The sequence below is a fragment of the Lolium perenne genome, chromosome 6 (assembly GCF_019359855.2).
Source record: "Lolium perenne isolate Kyuss_39 chromosome 6, Kyuss_2.0, whole genome shotgun sequence".
In the NCBI taxonomy this organism is placed as follows: Eukaryota; Viridiplantae; Streptophyta; class Magnoliopsida; order Poales; family Poaceae; genus Lolium; species Lolium perenne.
This window is the reverse complement of record NC_067249.2, coordinates 54,425,047-54,448,845: the sequence shown is the minus strand read 5'-3', so window position 1 is coordinate 54,448,845 and position 23,799 is coordinate 54,425,047. Positions and strand designations below refer to the sequence as shown.

Below are 23,799 nucleotides of genomic sequence, written 5' to 3'. Positions count from 1 at the left end.
AACTAAGCTTGGGGATGCTGATACGTCTCCGACGTATCGATAATTTCTTATGTTCCATGCCACATTATTGATGTTATCTACATGTTTTATGCACACTTTATGTCATATTCGTGCATTTTCTGGAACTAACCTATTAACAAGATGCCGAAGTGCCAGTTGCTGTTTTCTGCTGTTTTTGGTTTCAGAAATCCTAGTAACGAAATATTCTCGTAATTGGACGAAATCAACGCCCAGGGTCCTATTTTGCCACGAAGCTTCCGGAAGACCGAAGAGGAGACGAAGTGGGGCCACGAGGTGGCCACACCCTAGGCGGCGCGGCCCCCCTTGGCCGCGCGGCCCCGTGGTGTGGGCCCCTCGTGCCGCCTCCCGACCTGCCCTTCCGCCTACTTAAAGCCTCCGTTGCGAAACCCCGCATCGAGAGCCACGATACGGAAAACCTTCCGTAGACACCGCCGCCGCCGATCCCATCTCGGGGGATCCAGAGATCGCCTCCGGCACCCTGCCGAGAGGGGATTCATCTCCCGGAGGACTCTACGCCGCCATGGTCGCCTCCGGAGTGATGTGTGAGTAGTCTACCCCTGGACTATGGGTCCATAGCAGTAGCTAGATGGTTGTCTTCTCCCCATTGTGCTTCATTGTTGGATCTTGTGAGCTGCCTAACATGATCAAGATCATCTATCCGTAATTCTATATGTTGCGTTTGTTGGGATCCGATGAATAGAGAATACTTGTTATGTTGATTATCAAAGTTATGTCTATGTGTTGTTTATGATCTTGCATGCTCTCCGTTACTAGTAGATGCTCTGGCCAAGTAGATGCTTGTAACTCCAAGAGGGAGTATTTATGCTGGATAGTGGGTTCATGCCTCCATTGATATCTCGGGACAAGGATGTGAAAAGTTCTAAGGTTGTGGATGTGCTGTTGCCACTAGGGATAAAACATTGGTGCTATGTTCAAGGATGTAGTTACTGATTACATTACGCGCAATACTTAATGCAATTGTCTGTTGTTAGCAACTTAATACTGGAGGGGGTTCGGATGATAACCTGAAGGTGGACTTTTTAGGCATAGATGCATGCTGGATGGCGGTCTATGTACTTTGTCGTAATGCCCAATTAAATCTCACTATACTCATCATAATATGTATGTGCATGGTCATGCCCTCTTTATTTGTCAATTGCCCAACTGTAATTTGTTCACCCAACATGCTGTTTATCTTATGGGAGAGACACCTCTAGTGAATTGTGGACCCCGGTCCAATTCTCTATACTGAAATACAATCTACTGCAATCGTTTCTCTTGTTTTCGCAAACAATCATCTTTCACACAATACGGTTAATCCTTTGTTACAGCAAGCCGGTGAGATTGACAACCTCACTGTTTCGTTGGGGCAAAGTACTTTGGTTGTGTTGTGCAGGTTCCACGTTGGTGCCGGAATCCCTGGTGTTGCGCCGCACTACATCCCGCCGCCATCAACCTTCAACGTGCTTCTTGGCTCCTCCTGGTTCGATAAACCTTGGTTTCTTTCTGAGGGAAAACTTGCTGCTGTGTGCATCATACCTTCCTCTTGGGGTTCCCAACGAATGTGTGAGTTACACGCCATCACATCCTCAGCGTTTATTGTTCATAGAGGTTGACATGTGGGACCCGTGAGCCAGCAGCGCCCTGAACGTTTTAAAGGCTGCAGGAGATCGAAAGAAAAATAAGCCAAAAATCGTTTGGTCAACAAAATCCAAGAAAAGAAACATTTACCGTTCTGAGAGGATGACATGCGGGACCCATGAGGCAGCAGCATCCTCAACGATTCCAAGGCGGCAGGGGATCAAAGGAAAAAAGGAAATATCCCGAAATTAATTAGGGGTTCAAAATAAATCCATCAAAGGAAACTTTTATTGTCCACAGAGGATGACATGTGGGACCGACCTGCCAGCTGCGTCGTCATCGTTTCAAAGGGGGCGGGAGATCAAAAGAAATAGGCAAATAGCCAGAAATTAGGGGTCAAAAATAACTCCAAGAAAGGAAACTTTTATTGTTCGTAGAGGATGACATGCGGGTCCCATGAGCCTGCAGGGTCCTCAACGTGGCATGAGATCGAAAGAAAAATGCAAGTGACCAAATATCAGGAGCCAAAAATAATTCAAGAAAGAAAACTTTTATTGTCGTAGAGGATGACATGCGGGACCCATGAGCCAGCAGCTTAGTCAGCGTTTCAAAGGCGGCATGAGATCGAAAGAAAAAGGCAAGTGACCAAATATGAGGTTCCAAAAAAAATCCAAGAAAAGAAAGTTTTATAGTACATAGAGGATGACATGCGGGTCCCATTTAGCAGCAGCGGTCTCACCGTTTGAGAGGCGGCAGGGGATCGAAGGAAAAAGGTAAGTGACCAAATATGAGGTGCCAAAAAAAATCCAAGAAAAGAAAGTTTTATAGTACATAGAGGATGACATGCGGGTCTCATTTAGCAGCAGCGGTATCACCGTTTGAGAGGCGGCAGGGGATCGAAAGAAAAAGGCAAGTGACCAAATTTGAGGTGCCAAAAAAAACTCCAAGAAAAGAAAGTTGATTGCTCATAGAGGATGACATGCGGGTCCCAATTAGCAGCAGCGGTGTCAACGTTTCCAAGGCGGCAAGGGATCAAAAGAAAAAGGAAGTAGCCGAAATCGTGGTGTCAAAAAAATCCAAGAATAGAAAGAATTTTGGTTCATAGAGGATGACATGCGGGACCCATGATCCTGCATCGTAAACGGCTCGATCGGAGAGCGTTGAACGAGATGGCGCGATCGAGAAAAAAAACAATGCCAGAGAGGCTGCCATCTGGGCCCTACATCCCTCGGCGGTGCGGATTTGCGTTGACTCGGCCGGCGAACCCGAGAATTCGAGATGCACCACGTCCCGGGCCACCATACGCAACGTTTTGGCTGGTTTCGTCGGGCTAGGTGGCCTCAAAAACGAGAAAAAAAACGTTTTGACATGCACAACGGACAGACCCAAAATCGTCGGCCATGGTACACCAGCAACCACGGCGCGACTTCAACTTCGTCGGCCATGGCAACTTTTCTTGTAGTGAATGAATGTGTATGTGTAGGAACCCTATATATGTATGTATCCATATTCTTATGTATGTATATGTATGTATGTGATGTATCTGTGATGGCTTATTTGGATATATTCTCATGTATGTGTTGCTCATATTTGTTAGTGGAACCAAAATTTAGAACATGTATGGTCACAAATAATGGTAGTTTTATTGTGTGCATTCAAATGTATTCAAATGTGTTACATATGTCTAGTATTTGCGTAGGAATAACTCATATTTGTTAGGAATGGCTCATAATATGGTGTTTTATGTAAACATGTAGGATGGTGTATCTCATAGATAATGAGTATGACAAGGAACACCGGGCTTTTCATATGACGGAGAGGAGAAGGGTTCTTCACCCCTTGAAGATTCGTTACCATGGCACAGTAGATATGGCGTATGACGAGAGGTACACGGAGTTCATCCAGCCTACCGGTCTTCTCCCGTTCATCACATTTGTAAGCCGTGGGGGGCCGAACATGAACGTCGTGGCACTCACCGTCCTTGTCGACCGGTGGAGGCCGGAGACGCACAACTTCCACTTGAGGGCCGGCGAGATGACCCCTACTCTTCAGGATGTTTCCATGATACTTGGACTTCCTATTCAGGGCGACCCACTGTGTATGAACACAACTTCTGATGGGTGGCGCCAGCATATGGAGGCGCTTATTGGCATGGCTCCTCCGCCGCCAGAAGATCCAAAGGAGAGAACTTCCGCCGGCGCATCTTTCTCTTGGATCAGGCTTAACTTTGGAGAATGCCCGCAAGGGGCCAACGAGGACACTATCAGGATGTACACCCGCGTGTACTTGTGGTCCAATATCTTGTAGGCTTGATAGGCAGCGGCAGAGGAAGATTCCATCATAGAGGCCACGTCACAGCGTTCCAACACTGTTTGGAAGCGATACGGAATGGTGGACATGTGGAGATTGTCCCTCACGACTTGGCCGCTTTCAACAACTATCTCCAATGGTTTCATGAAAGCACGTGTATCGAGTTAGTGAACCACGCGTATGATGACGACATCTTGGACGACCCCAGCGAGTTCTATGAGGTTGCGCAAAGCCAGTACGACATGACTGCTCGCAAAGGGAGATCGACTTCTATTGCTTCATCTCTAAACTTCGTGATAATGTATTCTCTCATTACCTAGTACCTCATCTGTATTGGCATCTGTTCGCTCAAATTATGTATAATATGTTTGTCACAGAGGTCCGAGATCCAAAAAATTGCTAAGGAGTGTGAGGTTATTTGGGATCAGAACTATAGAGAAGAGAAGCCTATCGGACCGATGCGTCATTTCAGTAAGGTATGGTGACCAACTTTGAATGTAAGTTATTGTGTTTGGCGGCTTTGTAACCATGAATTCTGTGACGCAGAACACTGGACGGAAGTTGCGGCGGTTAGCCAACTTGCTAGGTTGCCGCGAAAATGAAATTGCGGCTACATCCTCTTCTGAAGAGGTGGAGGTATGGACTATTATGTTGTTGTCAAACATTTGCTTACTAATTTCAGCTTTTGTAATCTCGTGTGTTCATGTTTGTGAAGATTCCTGACGACACCATTCTGAGCCAAAGCATTTCGAGAGGCAAGAAGCAAGCCACACGGTCTGCCTACCAGTTGAAGCCAAGGGGCAATGCTCCAAACCGTTACACTCCGGAAGATTATGTCAACCGAGGAAAGAAGGTTGTCATTGAGTCCGATGTGGAGCCGGCGCGGAGGTCATCTTTGAGGAGGATGAGGAACGATGAGCCGTCATCTTCAGAGGAGGAGGAGCAGGAGGAGCAGGAGGTGCAACAGCAACAAGAGCAACGGCAGCGGACGAAAAGGATGGCCGTCCGGAAGCATCCCGTGAGGAGGGGACGTCGAGGAGGATAGATGGATTTCCTACGTGTTGTGAACTATATCTTCATAAGTAGCGTGTTGTGAACTCTATGTCATTTCGAACCATGTCTCTATTGCTATGTGTTGTTTGAATCTATGTGCTTTGATGTGAGCTATGATGTGTGCTATGTGTATGATGTGTGTAAGAAATTGCTATTGTTCTGTTCAAAACTGTTTAAATAAGGCAAGAATTTTCATGGTTTTAACACAAGTCAACGTGTGGCGCCGATGCCACGGGCGCCACACTTCACACTGTGGCGCCGCTGCCATGGGCGCCACACTTCACACTGTGGCGCCGCTACCGTGGGCGCCACACATTGCAACTTATATGTCGAAAGCATCCAGGGGTTCCAGACGCTTAATCCTTAGCCGTTTTGGCGAGCCTGTTTGTGTGGCGCCGCTGGCATCGGCGCCACACTGAACACAAACAGGCTCGCCAAAACGGCAAAGTCCCATGAGAATTGTCTTACAATATGTTTTGTGCAAACATAAGTGGATGTGTGGCGCCGATGGGAGCGGCGCCACACGTCCTGCCACGTCGGAGCGGAGCACACCTCAGCATCCGAGGACGCCACGTCGGCTGGGCGAGTGGCGTCGTAGGCACGGACGCCACACAGTGAGGTGTGGCGCCGATGTGGAGGACGCCACACAAAAGGGTTAGATGAGTAAAATAGTTTCGTCGGAGGATCAGTCTGTGCTATTGTTGGCGTCCGAAACCCACCGGCGAGCTACGGCTGGCAACACGAAGAGCCGGGAACAACCTTAGGGCTGCGGCTGGCCCTGGTCCCTCCGAGCGACGGCCCGCAAAGCTCCTGGTATGCACGTCCCGATGCTGGTGCAAGGGCGTGCCACCTGATCTATACCTGATCAGGAAGGTGATGGATTTGCTTCGCTTAGTTTCCCGCACATACACGTAAACATTAAATACGAGCCTCGATCGGCTCTCAGGTTGTCTCGTGAATCGGCTCAAGGAGCCGATCCACCCATGACTCGTATGGGGTTTACGATTGCATGGTGGTCCTGCTTGATCAAAACAAAGCTAAAACGACCTACGATGATCTAGGGTTTTCACCACATAATCGGAACATCCTACTCGTGATTGAGCCTGGCAGCCACGCACGGTGATCATAAACCGACCCTAGACAAGGCCTAAAAACCAACATTAAGTTGATCCCCGGAACATCTTGTCTAGGGTTAGCAAACTACACCCTACGTGCTACTGGATCATTCAACCCGTTTGTAAGGCCTAACTATGCAGATATTAAACTAATCCTTGATGAATCAAGGAGCGATCATAACGGATCGGATCTACTAAACTATGATCAAGCAAGGTGCCGCCCTTACACCTAAGAAAGGCGTAAGGACGGCTAGACGTCTAAGGGTTGCATGGACGAAAACATGTAGCACGGTAAAGCAATGCTAACCCTAACACATCTATGATAACTACATTTCTCGCCATCAACAAGGCTTCAGCACGAGCAACACATGGATAACGAATAAACGTATACTGCCTAGATCGCAAGATGCGATCTAGGCAGCATGATGCTTACCCGGAAGAAACCCTCGAAACAAGGGGTCGGCGATGCGCCAAGATTGGTTTGTGATGAACGTGATTGTTATTTATTTCAGAAACCCTAGATACATATTTATAGTCCGTAGACTTTCTAACGTGGGAGTAATCCCAACCGTGCACGAGCCAAATTCTATCTAACTGACACGTATCCTACTATATTTACAGATACACGGGCAAACTGCCCAAACTTCGTGTACAAGGCCGGTTCACGTATTTCTTCCATGTATATTCTTCAAGCCCAATCTTGATCGCGGCCCACCTCTGATCGGGTCAAATTCTGGTGATAACACATGCCCCCTGGTTTTGGAATTGATAATTCCAAAATCACTCTGCTTTTTCTTCGTCGGGTCATGTCGTGGCAGAGCAGAACCGTCGCAGTATTCTTCATCATGATGCCTTGCCTTCTCAACTTCTCTGCAAGATTTGATAGCTTTAGCATCACTTCCTCGGAAACTGTAATGGCATTAAATCTCCACTATGCTCCCCCTTATTTAACCGTGCCGAACAATTCGCCTCTTCATCCCCTCTCCTCTGTTCTAGCTATCGGCACCAAAAAACCCTCTTTCCCTGTAGAAATGTCTTCCTCTTCCTCCGTCTCATCAGGCCTTTCTTTCCAATCTTCTTCCTCGAGTGAGCAGGAGTGGGACTTCGACTTTGTGGAAGATGGCCCACCCGAGGCCCTCGTCGGGTCAGATGGCGACCTGCCCCTAATCGATGGGGAGGATGACCTCCAGTTCCTCATCGAAGGGGAGCTGGAGAGCGAGAGCGAGGACGACCTCCACTCCTGGGCGAACCCCACTTCTTCCGACAAGGCGGAGGAAGAAGAAGAAGAGGAAGAAGAGGAGGAACAGGAGGAACAAGAGGAACAGGAGGAGGATGACTCCTCTTCCTCCATTGGGTATCCGCCGGCGAAGCGCTTCCGCGCTTGGGCGGACAGCGAGGACGATGATGATGACGAGGAGGAAGAGGCTCCGACCGAGGGCTGGGGTAGCAGTGACGAGGAACTCTCCGGAAGCAGCGCCGACGGCAGCTACGATGCCGACGACGAAGCCAGCGAGGATTAGTAGTGTAGGATTAGTAACTCCTGAGCAATCGGCTCTTCTTTTGTTCCTCCTTTCTTGAGCAATCGGCTCTTCATTGTAAGAATCCCCCTTTATTAATGAAGAAGTGTTCCCAATCAATTTTTTTGCTGATAGTCAAAGTCAAACAAACCCCCAAAAAAGAGCCGATGGCATCGCATCGGCCTCTACCATAAAACACGAGCAAGGCCAACCCAGTTGCCCCTCCAAACGGTAACCTGCGACCTCCATCTGAGAAAGCAAACTCAGATCCCCAAATCGCCGCCCGAGCAGTTCCAACTCACGGCCACCCGCATCTCAGATCTCGACCGCGCCGCCCCAACTCCACAGCGCATCCAATGGCGGAATCATCCAATACCAACGCCATGGTCTCCGGTCTGAAGGTAATCCTTAATCGCCTCTCGCCATTCGAAACAACGTTAGGATTAATAGCAAACACCTGAATTAATGTTCTGTTCTATTATTAATTTTAGGTTTCAGACATCCTGCTGCCACATCCTTCTCTCGCAAATTCTATGTGCCTCGGTCCCCGTTCTTCCGAGAGTCCCGCTCTCTTAATTTCATGCGAGGCTAACAGAATCCCCTTCGTGAACCAGGACTTAGATCTGTCTTCCTGGGCCGACTGCCTGCGAGCCTGGCCTAATCCTCCCGAGGGTTGGGTGGCATGGTACAATAGAGTATCCAAAACCCACTATGCCACCTGGGAAGCCATAGGGATAGCCGATGCCTTGTCATTATCATTGTCTCCCCTTGAAAAGAATGAAAATATTCTGAAAACCATCGGCTACTTCGGTCCGATGCACCGAATCGCTTCATGTTTGGCCATGGCCCTATGACACCAACTCGCCGGATGTGGCCATGATCACAGGCCTAGACATTGCATCCCCAAGCCCTCTCGCATTTATGCCGCCGAAAGTTCCTTTCACCCTTTCCTCTAAAAAAGAGTGTACCACCGGGGTGCCTACCTCAATCGTTATATGAAAACCAAAGGCCTGTGACAGAGAGAGAACACACAGCCTTCCGAACTTCTGGTTGGAGCACTTCATATTCGTGGCCCATCACTCGCCCCAACCAAGAATTACCTTTCCTGGCCTATGAACTTGCCAAAGGCACCCAACTTGGCCTCGGCAAACTGTTTCTTGGAGAGGTCTATCGATCTCTTCAATCGATGTCTCACAAACTGTTCTCTCAAAAGACGCTTAAAACCGGAGGCCCCTGGTGGTTTATTCGGTTATGGGCTCAGCTGTACTTTCAGAACCGCATCCCGTACTTCCCACCTTTGGCCACCTGCACCTTCCCAGATGCTAATGGAAAGGAGATCCGATGCACCAGCTATGGCCAAGCTTTGTATGGTCTCCTGTGCAAGCAGTGATCCCTAAGGAAGCAGCAGGGTGGTTCAAGATTTTCTTCCAAGGCCTGGACAACCCCCTGTTCTTTCCTTATTCTGAATCGGAGAACTTTGAGAACCCAGTCTCCTTCCGATTGGATAACTTTGCCGATGACGCTAGCACCCGGCATTTGTACTCTATCATGATTCGTCCTTGCTTTCTCCCAGTTGGCATGAGTACCTCAAACCGGATCATCAAGCCTGGTTATGAGTCTTACCAACCGGTAGTAGTAGCCCGACAGCTTGGTCTCGGGCAGGTGCCTCCACACTTCTTCCTACACCACCTGACGGCCAGCGTAGCCGAACCGCCTGACATCCTCACTGGCCAAAGGTGCTATACCTTCTTTGATGCTCTGGCCGTTCCAATTCCCCACAACCTCCGTTTCACCTTCTCTACCGATGGTTTCGAGACTTGGTGGTCCATGTGGAAGACCCATGCCTTCAGAAGAGCTCTAGGACCGCTGCTGAGACAACTTGATGCCGAGTATGACGTTCCTGCAGACCAGGTATCATTACTTATAAATTTCTTGCAATGGCTTATGGTAACCGTCTGTAACCTGACCCTATCTCTTGGTAGCAACAAGATGGCCCAGAGCCCACGCAAGCCGATGGCTCCCACTTCGAATTCCTTCCTCCGGCCCCGGTGGTTCTCTTCTGCCAGAGCTCGCCACCCCTGAAGAAAGTCATAATGCAGAGTCAGCCGATTTCACCGAAATCGGCTCCCAAGAGTAAAGCATCTTCGGGGCCAGTTGCCCCCCCGAGCCTCAACCCAGGCGAGGACGGCAGTGAGGAAGGTGGCTGCCAGAAAGACCCTGAAGCGCAAAGCTCCTGCCCAAGAAAGCTTGCACGTAAGTTGACTTGTGCCTTGACCATATTTATCTGCCATCCCAGTCTTTTGCAACATGCTTGTACTTCTTCCTACAGACTTCCACCGAAGAGAACTCCAAATGGGAAGCGTAGTCCACCCGTAGGGATTCGAGCTCGGGCAATTCCGAGAGGTCTACCACACAGAGCCAGACGGCCTCGCCAGCGCCGGCTTCTAAGAAAAGGTCGACTCCCGAGCCTACTGCTCCCCAGGCTCCGATCAAAACAAGGTCACGCGTGAAGCGTCGATGCGTCCAAAGGGCTCGCAAAGACCCCCAAGTTTCCTCGCCAAGCCAAGAGGTTTCAAATGTAATTACCTCACTGGTTCACATTTCATGCTGTCCCATTACTACCTGGATCGGCTCACCATTTCTTTTGCAGATTAATGAGACCTCTAGTGAAGACGTTGAAGAGGTACTGATGACATCCACCACGCTAGACCTGGCAACCTCAACGCACGGGGCTGATCAAGTGGCTAACCTAGCCAAGCCCACAGAAAAGCCGATCGTCATGACATCGGCTGTTCCTCCCACCTTGGGAGAGGTACACTCCACTTCCTCGGCTCTATCCCTTTCCTTGCTGTATACTAATACTGTTCTTGTTTGTTGTGTCAGGGTTGTGACCTTTCAAGCTTGCTGACGTTTGACCCTGAATCCATCGAGCCAGCTACTTTCAAGGCAGGGGAAGAGCCAAGTCCTAGCACGGTCCATGGTCCACTCCAGCGTCTCAAGGCTTTGCTCTCCTCCTCCGTTGAGACCCTGGTTGAGAATCCCGACGAAGTCAAGGGCATCCTCGAAGATATCCAGCCCCATCTCCCTGTGACACTGCAAGTGAAGCTTTGGCCAGCTGTAACACTGTCGGTCTTCAAGTCAAGGGTACAGTCAGCTCATCAAAGAATTAATCTTCGCCACGCCCAGCTTCCATTGAGGGCCGATATTGCAGACAAGTGTCAACGGCTCAACGAGAAAAAGGCTGCTTTAGACACCAAAACTGACACTTCTACCAATAATGCCGAGCTCGAGACCCTGCGTAAGGAACTGGAGAACCTTGAAGAGAGGGTCAGAGTGACCAAGCAGCTTATTCAAGACAAGGAAGCCCTTATCGCCCGCTCTCAAGAGGAAGCAAAGGGTCTCACAGCCGATCTGAAGACCGATCTGGCTGAAATCCGTGCCCTGAGCGCTGGCCAGGACGGGCAAAGACGAGGACGACGAGGCTGAGATCGCCGAGGTGGATCGTATCCGTGCTGACGCCCTTCACGCCCTCAACGCGTTTCTTCAGTAGAGCCTTTCTGTGTAAACTGTCAAATGTTTTGCTGAACTTGTACCTCTAAAGTCGATGACTATGCATCGGCTTTTTATTCTGAAGTCGATGTCTTTGCATCGGCTGTACTTGTATACTGTTGTTATTCAGAATTTTTTTTTACTGGCCGATTTTTCTATCGGCCCCTCACATTTCACTGCCCATGCATCACACATGTTCCTCTGATTATGTGCCCCCCGAGCCGAATCTGTCAGGTTACTGCAGATATCGGCTATGCAGTTATCCAAAGAACTAGCCCTGAACATCGGTTCTGCAGACATGACCAATGCCGATTTCTTTGCACTCACAAGCCGATGTAAACCCGTACCGCAGCTTTCCGGCACCTGTTAGATCGACAGTGAACACAGGGAAAACGTGTGGTAAAGATAATATGGGTCGATTGCTGGAATCGGCCCCCATCTTGATTGCATTGCTCAAAAGAGGTTTGCATCTTGTCCGTGCTTCACTATCACTACGTGACATGCTTGAGACAAGATCATTACTTTTTATTTTTTGGGGCCGATCCACAAGGATCGGCCTTCCCATGTACGTTCACAGACTTTGCTCTTGTTACACGGTCAGGCCAGTGGATAAGACCAGCCTCACCCCGTTTTTTGACACGTCGATGTACTCGCAGTCGTCCAAAGTGATGCCTGAGAGTGGCTCTTGGCCTTCCGTCTCCCAAACGTTCATGCCAGCCGTTGAAACCTCGGCTGTATCGTCTGCATGGACGACTTCTACTTCATCTCCATCCCACTGGATTAGGCATTGGTGCATCGTAGATGGAATGCAACAGTTGGCGTGGATCCAATCTCCCCCTAGCAGGACAGCGTAAGTGCTCTTGCTATCGACGATGAAGAATGTCGTAGGGATGGTTTTCCTCCCTACGGTCAGATCCACGTTCAGAACACCTTGTGCATCAGATGCTTGGCCGTTGAAATCGCTCAATGTAACGTTGGTCTTAATCAGATCCGAGCTAGAGCGTCCCAACCGACGTAGCATGGAGTATGGCATGATGTTGACTGCCGCTCCGGTGTCCACCAGCATCCTATTGACAGGCTGCCCATTGATATAACCTCGTAAGTACAGGGCCTTCAGGTGTCTGTAGCTTCTTTCACGTGGCTTCTCAAAGATAACCGGCCGTGGGCCGCAGTCAAGTTGTGCCACAGGTGCTTCGTCTAACCCTGGAGCACAAAACTCCGCTGGAAGGATGAACACCATGTTTGTACTAGCCGATGTCTCATCATCGGCTTTCCTTTGCTTGGGGCGCCACTCCATCTTTTGTGGTCGACCCTCTTCGTCCAGTGTTCGTTGAATTTTCGCGGCCAGATCGGGCCGCGCCCTCCTTAGCGTGTGCAGGTATAACCTTTCGGCTTCCTCCAAGCCACGCAGTCGCTGAACCCTACGCTTTTGGGAACGGCTGAGTCCATCAGGGCACCACCTTGGCCGGTGGTACTTGTCCTCTTCTTCTTCGTAGTCATCTTCCAACTCCTCGAGGTCTTCTTCCCGAGAGGACTCAGTTTGCTTGTTCCTAGATGGGAGAGGCCCAAGACGTTTGAACACTGACACGTCTGTTGCACCCTTCTTCTGTCTACATTCTCGCGCTGCCGATTGTAGGCAATCGGCTCATTCCTGAATCCCAGCAGTGTTTGAAGAAAGGACAGTCCCAGTGCTTGTCCACGTCGTCTTGTTCTCTTGACCTTTCCTTGGCACGGCGCTCGTATCTCTCCTCATCGCGATCATGCCGACGATGACTCCTGGCGTCCCTGCTAGCTAGACGATCCCTTTCATCATCGCTGTTGTACCGCCGGCGTTGGTCGTACTGACTCACGTATTTGTTGAGGAGATGATCAGAGAGAGGTCGCTGATATCGCACATTCTTCACTTCTCCCTCTGTGATGTAGCGTTTGCCATCGTGCCGGAGCCGATCGCGTGGAGCGGCTTCCTCTTTGTCCTTGCTACGAGAGCGGCTGCTCTCGCCTTTGTCCTTACCAGAGTGGTGCCCAGGCTCGACCATGTTAATGCTTAACGAGAAACCTGGCTGGCACCCTTCGGGGTAAGCGTACTCCACCGTGTTAACGACGGGGAAGGGGTGTGTGTCGACTTTCATGGCGTACTGGTTGAAAATTAAACGTCCTTGTTCTATCGCCATTTGGATCTGCTGACGCCACACCCTGCAGTCGTTGGTGGTATGGGAGAACGTGTTATGCCATTTGCAGTATGGCTTTCCGTTCAGCTCCTGTACCGTGGGGATTTTGAGGCCTTCGGGTAACTTCAGCTGCTTCTCCTTAAGTAAGAGGTCGAAAATTTGCTCAGCTTTAGTTACGTCAAAATCAAACCCTCTTGGAGGACCTTGTGGCTTAACCCATTTGCAGGACACGGGGGCTGCCCCCCGAGTCCATTCAGCCACTGCTACCTCTTGATCTCCCGCAGACCCTTCATCTTCCTCCGTCTCAACCATGACTACTGCACGCTTGAACTTGTCCTGGTACAGCTCTGGGTGGCGCTGTTCATATAATGACAGTTTCTGAACCAGGTGCGCCAGTGAAGGGTAGTCTGCTTGGGAAGCCATATCCTTGATCGGTGATGCGAGACCCACCACCGCCAACTCGACTGCTTCTTTTTCAGTCAAACGAGCCGAATAACATCGGTTCCTCACGGTCCTGAAGCGCTGGATGTACTCTGACATCAAGCTTCTCCGCGCTTCGACGTACTTGTGCTAGATCGGCTATGCCAGCCTCGGAAGCTTCTGAGTGATACTGCATGTGGAATTGCTCCTCCAACTGCTTCCAAGTCCGGATCGAATTTGGTGGCAGTGATGTGTACCACCCAAAAGCCGATCCTGTGAGGGACTGTGCGAAGAACCTCACGCGTAGTGCATCTGCAGCTGAGATCGTGCCCAACTGCGCCAAATATCGGCTTACATGCTCGATAGAGCTGGAGCCGTCTGACCCACTAAACTTGGAGAATTCAGGGAGCCGATATTTGGGTGGTAGTGGGATCAAATCGTAGTCGTTGGGTACGGCTTGGAATAGCCGATTGCCCTCCTTTTCGGCACCATGCCGAACTGGTCTCTCAAGATCGTGCTGATCTGACCCGCAGTGCTAGCTGCAGGAGTGGAGCTACGAAGATTCGCGGCGTGGCATACTTAGCTAGCCACGCTTGCTTCTCCAGAGCTGAGCTAGCTGCAGGAGTGGAGCTCTGGACGTTCGTCGGAGTGGCGTATTTAGCTAGCCACGTCTGCTTCTCAAGATCTGATCCAGAGGCTCCTCCTGCTGTTCCAGAAGTCCCTGCTGTTGCAGCCTGGTTCGTGAGTGCCCAGTTACAGCTATCTGGCACGTATGTGCACGTGAATCCGTGAGGGATCTCCTTAGACGCCTCATACAAGAACTGGTAGTCGCTAGGATCGCCACCGATCTTGTAGACGACGAATGCCGGTGTACTCGGCACCTCTGGTGCTGCCAGCGCGAACGGCAGCGGTGGTCGGCTCTGGAGTGGTAGCTCTCCTTGGTGAGTGCCTAGAGCAGGTCCTGACGGAGAGTACTGATGCCTCAAGATTTCATGGAGCACCCGAAGGGCGACACGCTCGAAAGTGTTCACCAGGCTCTCAGAATGGCGGTGTAGCGAATGAGCTACCATGAAATTGATCTCCTGACGCAAGGACCTGGTGCGTTCTTCTGAAGGGGTGGACAGGTCAATTCCATCGAGCGCGCCTTCAGGTGTGAACCCTCTCCACCTGATGCCATGCGAGCGAGTCCTGTGGAAAGAGCCGATGAGGTCGGCTTCGAGGATAGCTTTGACGTCGTCATACTTCTTCTTGAGCTCCTCGGGCAGATCCTCGTACGTGATCGGAGTACCTTCCGCCATCTCGTATGTAGATGGCGATGCAGTTGATGTCGAAGACTGTCCCACCGGGCGTGCCAGAATGTGTTGGCGTCTGAAACCCACCGGCGAGCTACGGCTGGCAACACGAAGAGCCGGGAACAACCTTAGGGCTGCGGCTGGCCCTGGTCCCTCCGAGCGACGGCCCGCAAAGCTCCTGGTACGCACGTCCCGATGCTGGTGCAAGGGCGTGCCACCTGATCTATACCTGATCAGGAAGGTGATGGATTTGCTTCGCTTAGTTTCCTGCATGGCATACACGTAAACATTAAATACGAGCCTCGATCGGCTCTCAGGTTGTCCCGTGAATCGGCTCAAGGAGCCGATCCACCCATGACTCGTATGGGGTTTACGATTGCATGGTGGTCTTGCTTGATCAAAACAAAGCTAAAACGACCTACGACGATCTAGGGTTTTCACCACATAATCGGAACATCCTACTCGTGATTGAGCCTGGTAGCCACGCACGGTGATCATAAACCGACCCTAGACAAGGCCTAAAAACCAACATTAAGTTGATCCCCGGAACATCTTGTCTAGGGTTAGCAAACTACACCCTACGTGCTACTGGATCATTCAACCCGTTTGTAAGGCCTAACTATGCAGATATTAAACTAATCCTTGATGAATCAAGGAGCGATCATAACGGATCGGATCTACTAAACTATGATCAAGCAAGGTGCCGCCCTTACACCTAAGAAAGGCGTAAGGACGGCTAGACGTCTAAGGGTTGCATGGACGAAAACATGTAGCACGGTAAAGCAATGCTAACCCTAACACATCTATGATAACTACGTTGCTCGCCATCAACAAGGCTTCAGCACGAGCAACGCATGGATAACGAATAAACGTATACTGCCTAGATCGCAAGATGCGATCTAGGCAGCATGATGCTTACCCGGAAGAAACCCTCGAAACAAGGGATCGGCGATGCGCCAAGATTGGTTTGTGATGAACGTGATTGTTGTTTATTTCAGAAACCCTAGATACATATTTATAGTCCGTAGACTTTCTAACGTGGGAGTAATCCCAACCGTGCACGAGCCAAATTCTATCTAACTGACACGTATCCTACTATATTTACAGATACACGGGCAAACTGCCCAAACTTCGTGTACAAGGCCGGTTCACGTATTTCTTCCATGTATATTCTTCAAGCCCAATCTTGATCGCGACCCACCTCTAATCGGGTTAAATTCTGGTGATAACAGCTATAATTCCAGAGAAGGGTTATTTTTGTGTAAATCGCCAAGATCCAACAGAGAGAGGACGGCAGGAAGGATTGTGCAAATTTGGGGCGGTGCCGTCGGCGAAAGGGAATCACGCTGCTGAGCAGTTGCGTGCGTGTTTTTTTTTAAACCAAGCGTGCGTGTGTTTGGGGCGTCGTAATCTAACTGACCGGACACGTATGGTTGTGTGTTTTTCCATGTATACTATACAACTGATTGCAGTGCATGTGTGTTTTTCCATGTATACTATACAACTGATTGCAGCGCATGGTCGATGGAACTAGATGACGTTTAAAGATTCTTCACCATGGTTGTGGGTGGGGTGCACTCTCGCCTGCACATCCAAATGAGTTTGAATGGAGAAGTAAATAGAGATAAGGTGAGAAAAAACAAAACAACATTACGCCGTTGCCGGGGATCGAACCCGGGTCACCCGCGTGACAGGCGGGAATACTTACCACTATACTACAACGACCTTTGTTGACTTAATTTCAATTTGTTTTGTATTATTAATCGTTTACCGCTGCACATTTAATCAAGATTAACCTGTGGGAATAACCAAAGCAAGCGGGATTGTTTATGCCAGCCTGAACCAAAGCTAATCACCCATCGGTCAATCAGGGCAATGCCACATCTAAAAGTTCAACTAAAAGCACATATACTCAGTTTATCCCACTCCTTCCGATTCATATTAGTTGTTGCGGAATTAACACTAATAAAATATGTCTAGAAATATCTATATTAGTGGCAACTAATATGGATCGAAGGGGGTACAAAAAAAAATCTCGACTGTGTCTAACTTAAATGTACATTGTGTGAAGTTCCGAACAAGAAGGGTATTGAGATCGCATCATCACTTCTTTGAGGAATTAACACAGCACGAGTTGAACTTTAATTCGACAAAAATATGTGAGTATAAAATAGGGCCTCTGACGTGTACGTGGCAGTACTAGGTAGTACAAACTATGCGAATGCAAATACCCTTCTCTTCTTTCAGGGCTTCAGGCAGGGCAGGCATCAAACAGCAGCGATCGTGTTAAGAATATCACCGCCACAACCTGCGAAAATCATGGTCTACATATATGTGGGCGTCCCGGGCTTATCCTGGGCGTCCACTTTTACTGTAAGATCTGTGCTGTCAGTTTGGAATATTCTCAAAAGCACCCCTCCTTACATCATATTCCAATAAGCCAGTCCTCCTGTGCTTCTCCTTTATCCCTTCGTGAACTGGAGCATTGCTCAAGGAAAGAGGAATTCGACGAATGATTTCACAAAGATCCGATTCTTGTACACCTTGAAGTATTTGAGACCGTACATGAACTGGAGCATTGCATTCATTAAAAAAAAATCGGATTTCTTCAACCGGTTGAGCATGTTCAGAACTTCAGATTCGATTCTGATGCACGTCATGGACAGAATATAGATTCCATTTCCCATCAAGAAACCAATCTGAATCCCTTTCCAGGTTTCCCCATCCACAAAGTGAAACGGAAAAATATCAACGATCCACCAATGAAAACGAAAATGAAACAACAACCTCCAGGCATCCATATCCATGGAAATGAGGAAGAAATCCAAGAGATGGGGAGGGAGAGGTGGCGGGGCTGGAGAATGTCGCTGCTCGTGCTCATTGGATCCGAGAGCTGAGTGCTTACTTTTCGTCCATGGTGACGGCGGAGCACGGATCTGAGGGCATGGTGGAGGGCGGCGGCGTCTTCACCGGAGAGAACGAGCAGAGGAAAAGAGAGAATCGGGGACAGTTTGAAGGTGTACATGTCCAATTCGGCTGCCTAGATAGAGTGGATATGTACAATGTACAGGTTCTAAATGAAAAGTCTTCTGGCACGAATCGTAACAGTCTCACTGCCGTTGGATAAGCCCGGAACCCCCACACCATTGTAGAATCGCTGCGTCGCACAACCTGGTCTTAGAGGGATGGTTGGGAAATGCGGCAGGATGACGGCAGGGGGCTAGTCGAGGGCCTGGCGACCACGGAAAAACGTGCCGGCGCCGGCGGGAGGTTGCGGCAACTGGCAGGTCGGAGCGGCGAACAGGTCGCCACCGAGGTGCGCGAGGCAGCGGGAAGTCCCAGAGCGGCGGAGGAGGCGGCTGTGGATCCGGTGAGGCCGGCATCGGAGACGACGACCCTGTAGTCGTGCAACAGCAGCGGATCCTTTCTTCTTCCACCAGCGAAGTACGGCTCATGGCGGCTGTCCTCCATCTCGCAACCTTGCGATCAATGCAGCTTGAGTCATAGCGGCCTCCTCCGTCGATGTCGACCTCTTCCAGAACCAAGGCGTTTTGGGCCAAGAACTTGACGAGCCGGACCTGGAAGCAGGAGAGCGCGTCCACGTCGAACTGCACGACCACCCTCCTCAAGGAAGTCCGTAAGCAATCCAACATGCAGCCGCAGTTGAACAGTCGGGCGACGTCGAGAACCTCGCAGCAATCGCCATCGTCGTCGTCGTCGCCTTTCATGGATGATTTGCAAGCCGTCGAATCCAACAGAGCAGCCATATGATCTGATATTTCATTGAGATACTTCCGCCAGCTGAATTTAAGCCGGAGCTCGCGGACCGCCGGGCAGCTACGCAGCAGGTTGACCACTGCGGCGGCCGCGGACATGTGGTTGCCGAGACACAGCCCGCCGCACAGCTCCTCAATTTCGAGGAGCTCGAGGTTGGGGAACACAGGCAAGTTTACGCCAACGTCGGCAATGGAGTAGACCGTCAGTTTGAGGGACCTCGCGTGGAACAAACTGCCGCCGAGGTCGATGGAGCGCATGGCCGCCGCAGAGTGGACCTTGAGGTGGACCCGTTCCAGGTCAGGTGCGGGTGACACGAAGGAGACGGATGCGTCGAAGGGCATGATCTGGGTGTAGCGGAAGCGACGCAGGAGTGGCGCGTCGAGCTCGAGGCTGCACGCGTCGATATCATTGGTGGCCATGTTGGTCACGACGATGACGGTTGCCGCCGGGCAGCGGAGACGGAGCCACCGCGCCGCCGGAGTGTCCGAAGGCGATCCATCCCAGAACTTCAGCGACTCGAGCCGTAGATCGGCGAGGTTGGGCGCGGCGCGGACTATGTCCTGGAGTGTGCAGAGGTCCATGGCACACAGTCGCAGCTGCAGTGCCTGCAGGCATGGGAACGCCACGGAGGAGGAGGAAGGCTCGAGCATGCAGCCCTTGAGATCGAGGACTCGGAGAGCTACGAACGGCAGCTTATCCGGCGGCAGAGACCACATGTTGAGGAAGAAGTCGCACGGCCAGGCCGGGGCCCTCTTGGCAGTCGAGGCGGAGCTCCTCCAATCCCACGACGCCATCCGCACATGCCGAGAGCAAGATATCTTCTTCGATGGGGGTGTCTCCGAAGGCGCACCGAGCGAATGGCTGCCAGGGGCCGTCTTGGCAGTCGAGGTGGAGCTCCTCCAATCCCACGAAGGCATCCGCACACGCCGAGAGCAAGATATCTTCTTCGATGGATAGGTCACGCGTGGCGAGGGTGAACTTCCTGGGGAAGCGGCCGTGGGCGTGGTGGTGCAAGGCAAGCGCGTGGCCGGCATCCTGCAGCGCTCGGTAGTGATGAAGGAGAGGAGATATACCGCCGCGGCCGGTGGTGTAGGAGCGGTAGTCGAGGTTGACGGCGGGCGTGCAGAGGAAGAGTGGGCGGCGCCATCTGCGCGAGAGGGCTGTGGTGCTGGCGGCCTCCCTGGCGACGTTTGACCAGTATAATATGTAAAAAAGAACATTATCTAGAAAATAAAAATAAAATGATTCAATATACTATCACATCGTTTATATTTAACTATAAATGCCAACTTCTTACTAGCAGAGTGATACCCGTCACCGAAAGGCTTGCACCGAGTGGAGCGGAAAGTGGACCGACAACTTGAGAATTGTTTTGAAAGTAACTTTGCATCACAACTCATGGAGAAGAAATTTTGTAATATAAACTTGCTTTGCTCTCACAAGTCAATAAGGAATTTAGAAGGCACTAGCTGGAACATTTGAGCAAAAGAAACGGTGCCATGATAAACAAGTTTGTACTAAAAATAAGCTTTAACCTGGAAAGTCAACCAGCTTTTCACGAGCCGGTTAGTTTTCGAAAACCAACTAAGTAGGATGAAAACCATGTTTACATAACAAACGTGCCTTTTTGTTACAAAAGTTGCTTTACATAAATATGTGTTAAAACGTGTGTATCTAGGATGTAGTTTTAAAGATCTCAACATGACGAACGAAATGGTGAAACAAAATTTCAGTTTCATGCTTTGTTTGAAATCAATACTGCCGGGTTCATGAGATACCTGGTAACATTGGCCTAGGAACCTCAGAGCCAGTGGATGGTCGGATACAAATATATATGTTGACACGATATTTGGATAGAGTAGTACTAAATAGGTTTTCATAATGACATGAAACAAAAAAGAATTCATACTTGTTGGCACCTAGCAGGTATCTATCTTAACAATAAGAACATGTATTTTACATGTGTAGATATTTGTTCACATCATTCTATGAAGGCTTTGATCCTAAATGGTGTACCTGGATACAAAAATTTATAGAGAAGGGTAGTGTGGGGATCCGGGTAAATAATGACATAGGTCATTATTTCCAAACTAAAAAAGGATTGCGTCAAGGGGATCCAATGTCACCAATTTTATTTAACATCGTAGCGGATATGCTTGCTATTCTGATTGCGAGGGCAAACGAAGGTGGCCAAGTGGAGGGTCTTATTCCACATTTAGTTGACGGGGGCTTGTCTATTCTTCAATATGCTGACGATACCATATTATTTATGCAACATGATCTTGAAAAGGCACTTAACATGAAGTTAGTGTTATGTATCTTTGAACAATTGTCAGGCCTAAAGATAAACTTCCATAAAAGTGAACTTTTTTGTTTTGGAAAGGCCAAACAGAGGGAGGATGATTATAAATCTCTTTTTGGTTGTGACATAGGTTCACTTCCTTTTAGATATCTAGGGATTCCTATCCATTTCCGCAAATTGAGAAACGGTGAATGGAAACCGGTGGAGGACAGGTTTGAGACAAAATTAAGTAGTTGGATTGGGAAACTTTTATCATATGGCGATAGGTTGGTTCTGATTAACTCGGTTTTAACTAGTCTGCCAATGTTTATGCTTTCTTTTCTCGAGATTCCGAAAGGAGTTCGGAAAAGGCTAGATTTTTTTAGGTCCCGGTTCTTTTGGCAAAGTGATGGTCACAAGAAGAAATACAGGCTAACGAAATGGAATATTATATGTAGACCCAGGGACCAGGGCGGTTTGGGAGTAGAGGTTCTGGATTTAAAAAATAAGAGTTTGCTCAGCAAGTGGCTTTACAAACTTTTTAATGAGGAGGGAATTTGGCAAGAGCTGCTCACTAAGAAATACCTGCATTCTAAAACTTTGTCACAAGTTTCAGCAAAACCAAGTGACTCGCCTTTTTGGAAGGGCTTAATGAAAGTAAAGGAGGAGTTTTTATCTCGGGGTTCTTTTGTGGTTGGTAATGGGATGAACACCAGATTCTGGGAGGACATTTGGTTAGGTCATAAATCTTTGGCGGAAGAATACCCGTCACTTTATAATATTGTAAATCATAAAAATGTCACGGTTGAAAATGTGCTTGCGACGAATCCTCTTAATATTAGTTTTAGGAGGACTTTAAATGACAACAAATGGGAAAGATGGACACATCTATTACACAGGCCTATTATGGTACAGTTAAATGATAGTGAGGATAGATTCAAATGGAACTTAACGGCTTCTGGTGTTTTTTCGGTGAAGTCCATGTACAATGATCTCCTCTCTGGGCGTACAATTTCTCTCAAGAAACATATCTGGAAGTTGAAGGTGCCACTAAAAATAAAGATTTTTATGTGGTTCCTCCACAAGAAAGTGATTCTTACGAAAGATAATTTGGTCAAACGAAATTGGAATGGTTCTACCAAATGTTGTTTTTGTGATCAAGAAGAGACAATACATCATCTTTTTATATCTTGTCCTTTTACTAAGTTGATCTGGAAGATAGTGTACATGACTTTCAATATACCTCCGCCATTGAATATAACTAATTTGTTTGGAAAATGGCTAAATGGGGTAGAAAAAAAGAGTAAAGCTCACATTAGAGTTGGAGTATGTGCCTTGCTTTGGGCAATATGGAACGTACGTAATAATTTCCTTTTTGACAAAAAAAACTTTCCATCATTTCTGCAGGTTATTCCTTTGGCTACCCATTGGATCCATATGTGGTCCTATCTGCACCCAGAGGAGGAGCGCCTTGCCATGGATATTGGGTGCAACCGACTGGCAACGGTAGCACGGGATTTTTACAGCCGGTGCGGTTGGCGTGCTGATCGAAGACTAACATGATGATGCAAAGGCATTTCATGCTAGTGGTTTTTAGATGGCTTGTTTTTGTAGCAACTTTGGGTGATCCATGAGGTCTAATAAGTTTTGAATTTTTTTTTGCTACTTGTAATAACTGGATTCATCTTAATAAAGCAAGCCGCATGCATCAATTGATGCAGAGGCTGGGGATACCCCATTTCGAAAAAAAAAATCATTCTATGAAGGCTGGGACATGTTAGTCTCCAAAGTTAATTTTTTTCCTTTCAAACATGAATATGTCCAAAAAAGAAAAAAATTGGCCTATTTTATGTTTCTATATATTGATCAATAACAAAGTTTTAGAAATTTTACTTCAAAATTTCTAGAACATCATTGATTTGGATCATGGGTAATATTATCTTTTTATATGTTTTCTTTAACTGTCCCATTCCTATCCACCGTACAATGGTGCTAATTATATGCACATATGCAGTGATTTCATATATATACTTACTCTGCGCTTTGGTGACAAAAGGATCGCGAGCCAGTATTAGAGACATGTACATATCTAGACTCTAGAGACAACATTGGACTTATTTACCCACAACTTGGATGGCAGACGGCATAGCCTTCACATCGCGCTCTGGAATTTTTGTATCTCTTTCTCTTAGCAATATTGTTTGCTAAGCATGACTTCTTACCCGTATGATTTTTTTGTATTATTTTGACCGTGTGAATCGTAGATGCAGATGGCGGGAGTTGAACTCTTCTACAGATGTGTCATGTACTCATGTCATATTTTCATGGTGTAAAGAATCTAGAAAATCTCTCATTTTGATGAAAAGTAAAATACTCATATATATTGAACCGCCATCAAAGATTCTATTGTGCTATAGACAAGTTATATTTTTTTTTCACTTGTGATGGTCAATAGTTAGCCAAGCACTCCCTGGACAATGCAGAAATCAAGGCGCAGACAATGTTGGTAAAATAAACTTCCCGCCGTCTCCTCCCCTAGAAACCCTAGCCACCGCACTCTATATCCTCTATCCATTGGTTCCCTCTGGCCCTACCGGTGTCAGGAGGGGTGGGGAACTTGATCTGTGGGGGTGGAGTTTTTCAATAATAAATAATTCTTTCGGCACTTTAGTTTCGAGTTGGGTGGTCCTCTTTTTCTTGGCCTTTGTGTCGACG

The 23,799-nt window shown here is 48.6% G+C and overlaps 1 non-coding gene across 1 annotated transcript; it reads right to left on the bottom strand.

The window, feature by feature from the left end:
* Nucleotides 1-16,679: 16,679 nt before the first annotated feature.
* On the bottom strand, nt 16,680-16,751 carry TRNAD-GUC (transfer RNA aspartic acid (anticodon GUC)). The gene has a single exon. It is a non-coding gene; the product is annotated as a tRNA-Asp (tRNA).
* Between the last annotated feature and the right edge of the window lie 7,048 nt (nt 16,752-23,799).